Source organism: Galeopterus variegatus, unplaced genomic scaffold, assembly GCF_000696425.1.
Source record: "Galeopterus variegatus unplaced genomic scaffold, G_variegatus-3.0.2 Scaffold879, whole genome shotgun sequence".
Classification (NCBI taxonomy): domain Eukaryota; kingdom Metazoa; phylum Chordata; class Mammalia; order Dermoptera; family Cynocephalidae; genus Galeopterus; species Galeopterus variegatus.
In genome coordinates, this window is record NW_007726990.1 from 26,319 (window position 1) to 33,160 (window position 6,842).

Consider the following 6,842-nt stretch of genomic DNA (forward strand, 5'->3'; position numbering starts at 1 on the left):
AATTTGAATTTTTTAAAAAAAGTTTTTCTTTAATAGTTATTTTACATTTTCAAACTCAAGTTTGAAATGAAAAGTATGGGACTCATATGTGGAGTATCTAAGTGTCAGTCTCAATTAAATATATGAAAGCCACTCTTACTGATACATAATTTTACCTTTTCTCAGTCTCACTATTTTTTAAATAATTTGAAATGCTATCTTATTTGATCACATTCATATCATTTGTCATTTCAATTTCACGCTACATCTGAAACACCACCACAGTTTTTCAAAGAATGTTCACATTCTCACTTCATGAGAACCTCACAACCACTGTGAGTATGGTGTGTGGGGTGGGTAACCACAGTTCGCAGTAGGATAAATGGAAGCTTAGAGAAAGTAGAGTGTGAATATACTTAAAAACTCTGTCATGAGCTCCTGTTCTTTCATTTTCCTAGAAAACTCTTGTACTATATCACTATAGATTCAACACTCACCTTCATGCATTGGCCTCATAAAATTCGATTTTTAATTCACCTCATTTATCCAACCTCCACACTTGTGATTCTTTCATTTTCCTAGAAAACTCTTGTACTATATCACTATAGATTCAACACTCACCTTCATGCACTGGCCTCATAAAATTCGATTTTTAATTCACCTCATTTATCCAAGCTCCACACTTGTGATTTTGTCTCTTGACCATTTCTTGTATATTTGGCTCATAAATTCAAACTGAATTGAAAATCTCCTGTGATCTTTTCTTCCTTCACTAACTCCTGTTGCTATCATCTTGTAGCCCACTGTGCTGTACCTTCAGATTTTAGGGACTCTTGCACCCTTTTTAGCGTGTTGTTACCCAACTTCTTCCCTCAGAAATCTTCAGTAGCTCTCCATTTCCTACTACGATAGGCTAACACTTCTGCCAGGACCTGGTGTCTTTTAATAACAGCCTAGAATCACCTTATCTACGAACCTCATTTTCAGTTGCAACCCACCCCTTGTCATTGGTTCTAATCAGTTTGCCCATTTTATTGTCTTGTGAAGATACCAGATCATTCTTGAATGTCCATCTCTTATGTTTTCTTTTTACCCAAAAAACTTTTCAAGAATGACTCAGTCATTACGATTCTCTCTGTGTGTGTCTACAAAACTTAGTGTCTATTTCAAAAAATTCAGATATTCAACGTTTTGTTATTGTTATTGTTTTGTTATTGTTATCTAAAAATGTTCTCATTTTTGCCCTTAAAGACAGTGTGAACATAGATAATGGTGAACTCTACATTCTTTACCTCGTACCCTAGCAAACAATGTAGGAGGTAAGAGAAGTTCTGTAGTAGGAATCAAAAAGTTTAACCTATCAGCTAGCCATGTGATTTGGATAACTGACCTAACCTCCTGGATTTCAAGATCTCTACTACAAGCATAGAAATATTAGAATAGGAAAAATTCCTCAAAATTCAATCATTCGCTTCCCATCTTCATGATTCACCTACTGAATGATTCTTATCAGCATATAAATAAGTAGTAACACTATCATCTCCTAGACCCATATAACCTTCTACTTATGATCCATTTTTCTGATACTCTTTATGACAAGGCTGCTCAAAATTATTTTTCCATTCTTTCTGTACCCCATTTTCCCCCCAATCTAATTAGGTTTTTTGTTTCCTGCACAATAAACCATGTTTGTCAAGGTAATAAATTATCTCCATCTTGCCAAATCCAATGATCAATTCTCAGTTCTTATTATTTTTGTGAACTTATTAACAGCATTTAATGCAGCTAATCACTCTATCCTTTTTGAAAGGATCCCCTAAAGAGATCAGATATTCCAAGTCTTTGGCTCTTTGGCCACAAATTGTGCTCAAAGCTTACCCACCAGTTAAAGCAAGGTCTAGGAGAATACCATATTTCACAACACTTAATGCACAGTTATACCAAGGAGCTCTTTTTTATTAAGAGCTTGCATCATTTGCATAAGTGAAATGAAGTTGATGTATAGTCAAAATGACCAAACAGATGCTTCTGCCATCACTTAATATGAAATATATTTTTCCATGCTGGTGAATAGAAGGCTATCAGTTGCAATGGCTCTAAGTGAAAAGGGTCTTATATTTTAGAACCCATTGAGCATAAAATGTCACCAAACTTTTCCTAAATCAAAACTCACTTTATTTTTTTCATTTAAAAGATACAGATTTTTATATTGGGTTAGATTATAAACCCTACTGCTTAATGGTTGTTCACAGGTTGACATTTTTCACTCCTACTTCTAAAATATAAATATCTGCATTGAAAACCTGAGCTCTGACTATCCTGGGTCTGGTAATCTCCAGGTCACTATGAATAGTTGTCATAGCAATAAGCAGATATTGCAAAATCAAGATAGAAAAATATACCTACATAAAGTTTACATAATTTAAAATATCTAATCAAGGATATTTAAGATAAAATACTAAATCCACAGTAGTATAATGGTGTTTGAAAGGTTCATATTCATGGGGTTTTCCAGCCTTAATTTATTCACTTATCCAATGGTCATTTATTATTAGGAAGCAATATGGTATCATGAATAAGGCAAGACATTTGGTATCATATACCTCTGGGTTCAATTCTTGTATCTCACTTATTAGTTCTACAGCCTTGGATTAGAAACCTGTCTTTTCTGAGGCTCAGTTTCATCTTCTACATAAAAGTAATAATATCTTTCAAGGCTGTTGTGAAATTAAATGAAATAGCATGCATTTAATATGGTGTTTAACAGTTACTAGGCAACTACCAAATGCCACCCTACTCATAAAGCCCTCTGCCTTTCCTTGAGCTCTGTCTTCTACTATTTGCTGCTATGTGTATTTATGAACACAAAGACATGGGGTATAATTCTTGACTTGGGAGTTGACAGTGTGAAAAACTTCAGACTCCTCTCTACCTTTATGCCATACATAAGATCTCTTCATCTGGAAAGCTGGATCACCATTCTATTATCCTCTAGTGTCTCTTTCCTTCCTAACCTTCAGATTTCAGCTAAATGTCACCTCCAGAGAGAATTCTATGCTGACTAGCCCCTGACATGTAGTTATTCTTAGTTCCCAACATCCCGTTTATTTCTTTCATTGTGCTTATTACTACTTATAAAATCATTTATTGTGTATGTTTTTGTGTGTATTATTTGTTTACCCTGCTAGCCTGAAAGAGGCCTGGGAACACATTTTTCTTGTTACTTACATCCACAATTCCTTGACTAATGCCTACCACTTAGTAAACACTCAAAATTATTTGATTAATAAATAAGTACAGTATTGAACAATAGGAACACATTTTTTCACTTATGAAAATAACATTCTAAAGTGAGAAACAATGTGAAACAAGTTAAAAAAATTGTGTATTTATAGTTGAGATATGAGCACCAAAATCATAGATGCTGTATTAGTCCATTTTGTGTTGCTGTAACAGAATACCTGAGACTGGGTAATTTATAAAGAACAGAGGTTTATTTGGCTTATGATTCTGGGACAGCTGCATCTGGTGTGAGTTTCAGGCTGCTTCTACTCATGGTGTAAAGCAGCAGGCAGCCAGTGGGTACAAGCAGATCACATGGCAAGAGAAAGCAAGAGAGAAAGAGGAGGTGCCAGGGTCTTTTAAACAACCAGCTCTCATGGGAACTAATAGAGTGAGAACTTACCCATTAATCTCCCCTCCCCCAGGGAGAGCATTAATCCATTCATGAGGGATCCACCCCCATAACTCAGCTTCCAAAACTGCTACATTGCAGATCATATTTACACATGAGTTTTGGCAGGAACAACACATCCAAACTCTATCAGATGCTAAAGACATTTATTTTTGAGTGAGGAAATATCTATAATAAAATATAATTTGTTTAGCACTATAATGGTTGGGCCTAAAATATTACACATAAGTTTTTGGCCAGCAGCTGTGCTCCTCAAAGCCTTAAACATATTTTTGGGGAACACAATTCAACCCACTACAAATGTTAATTTTGACAAATTTCTGGAGGCCAAGTGTGATCTACTGTATTAAATCCATTTCTGTTGCTTATAATAGAATACCTGAAGCTAGGTAATCCATAAATACACAAAATTTATTTCCTATAGTTTGGAGGCTGAAAAGACCACAGTCCAGGGAACACATCTGATGAAGGCCTTCTTGGTGGTGACTGTACAGCTATTCAGGGTGTCACATGGTGAGGATATGGCATGAGCAAGAGAGCCAATCTTTTCATTTGATCTCCTCATAAAGCCATCAGAACCATGCCCATGATATCTCATTACTTCATAAATGAATTGATGCGTTCACGAGAGCACAGTCCTCACAATCCATCAGCTCTCAAAGGCCCCACCTTTAAAATACCACAGTTGGATCTCCCACCCTCTTAACACTGTTACAGTAGAAATCAAGTTTCCAATACATATACTTTTGGGGGACACATATGACCCATAGCATCTAGTGTGTGAGAATCACCTGGGGCTGCAGTCATAAGAGAACATGTTGCCTTTATGAGCTTTATCTCCAGGAAACTCACCAGTTGCTCACAGTAAAGATCTAAGAAAAATCCCCTCTTGGCTCTAGCAGGAGAGAGAAAAAGTAATTAACATGAAATATACCCAGAGAATTCTCCATGAAAAAGGTTTCTCTCCAGATAAAAAGCCCCTTTGCCAAAGTCCCTTGAGCTTTCCTGTCTCACCTAACAGGAAATAAATCATAGTCAACAGAGCTCAGCACTTCAAGGAGATAAACTGGGAATGCTGCAGCCATGCAAAGGAATAAAGAACAGGATAAAAGGCATACCACTAGAGAAACAATTGTGAAGGTCACACCCCAAGACACAGGACCATTAAAAGGCTAAAATTTAATTAGAAGATTATGGAATGCTCCCCCTCCCAATAACATACTACCACTCCAAAAGGGCTCCAGTGTAATAACCACAGATTACAGCTGAAAGAACTGCAAGATGCACCCTCTCTGAGAAGGAGTACTTAGGGAAGCCCAAAGCCAAGAGAGGAGAAGGGACAAAACAGAGACCTAGCTACAACAATTATTAAATACAGCCCAACTCCTGTCCACTTACCATAAATTCTCACACTAAAAGACTATTTATGTCAATTTTTATTGTCCAATACAATATGTCTGGCAAAATATTGCAACCATGCCAAAAGCTAAAAAAAATAAAATACAGTCTGAAGAGACAAAGCAATCATCTGAACCAGACTCAGCTATGACACAGGTGTTGGAATTATCAGACAGAGAATTTAAATAATAATGATGAATATATTAAAAGCTTATTATAAAAAATTATAGTCCATATGAAAGATATGCAATGTAAGCACAGAGATAAAAACTCCAAAGAAGAATCAAAAGATATTGCTAAAAACCAAAGCATAATAATAGAAAGCAAGAATGTCTCTGGGCTCATCAATAGACTCAGCATAACCAAGGAAAGAATCAATGAGCCTGAACACAGGTCAACAGAAGATTCCCAAACAGAAGTGCAAAGAAAAGTTAAAGAAGAAAAGGAACACTTAACAACTGAGGGATGATTACAAAAGATATAACACATGCATAACTGGAATATCAGAAAGAGAAGAAAGAAACAACAGCAGAAAAAAAAATATTTGAACTAATAATAGTAAAGAACTTTCTAAAATTAATGACATACAAAATCACAAATCCAGGAAGCTCAGGGAATAATAAGCAGTGCAAATACCAGAACAAACAAACAAAAATTCACACCTAGGCATGTCATATTCAAATTGCAGAAAAGCAGAAACAAGGGGAAAATCTTGGAAGAAACCAGAAGGGGGAAAGCACCTTGCTTAAAGAGGTAACAAAATGGGAATTATAGCAAACCTCTCATCAGAAATCATGTACACAAGAAGAGAGTGAAATGAAATATTTAAATTGCTGTGGAAAAAAGACCCATAAAGGACTTATATCCAAAATATACCAAAAAAAACTATTAAAACTCACCAAGAAGAAAACAAAACCACAAATTTTAAAAAAGCCAATGATCTGAACGTATACCTCGCCAACGAAAATGAACAGATGGGACAAAAACATATGAAAAGATGCTCAACATCATTTGTCATTAGGAATATAAAAATTAAAATAACAGTGAAGTACCACTATATACCTATTAAAATGGAAAAATCTAAAAACCTGACAATACCATTTACAGAGCAACAGAAACTCTTTCATTGCTGGTGGGAATGCAAAATAGTTAATCCCTTTGGATTAGACTGTGTTGCCAGTTTCTTATGAAGCTAAACATAGCTGAAAAGCACAATCAAGCAAACATGCTTCTAGGTATTTATCCAACTGATGTGAAAACTTCTGTCTACACACCCAAACCAGCACACGCATGTACATAACAACTTTGCTCATTAATTGCCCAAACCGGAAGCAACCAAGATATCCTTCAGTAGGTGAATAAATAAGCAAACTGTAGTCCATTCAATGGAATACTTTTGAGGAATATATAAGAAATGAGCTATCAAGCCATAAAAAGACATGAATAGATCTTAAATGCATATTTCTAAGTGAAAGAAGCCATTCTGAAAAGGCTACCTACTGATTGATTCCAACTGTATGATATTCTAGAGAAGACAAAAATATAGAGACAGTAAAAAGATTAGTATTTTTAAATATATACATATATAAAAATATATCAGTGGTTACCAAGGATTTGGCATGGTAAATAAATGCATTGAGTCATGTATCTACCATCTACTATATTTACTGTAATGGTAGATACATGACTCCGTGCATTTGTCAAAACCATAAAATTTTGCAGCACCAAATATGAACTTTAATGCATACAAACATTTTTAAAAATCATTTAG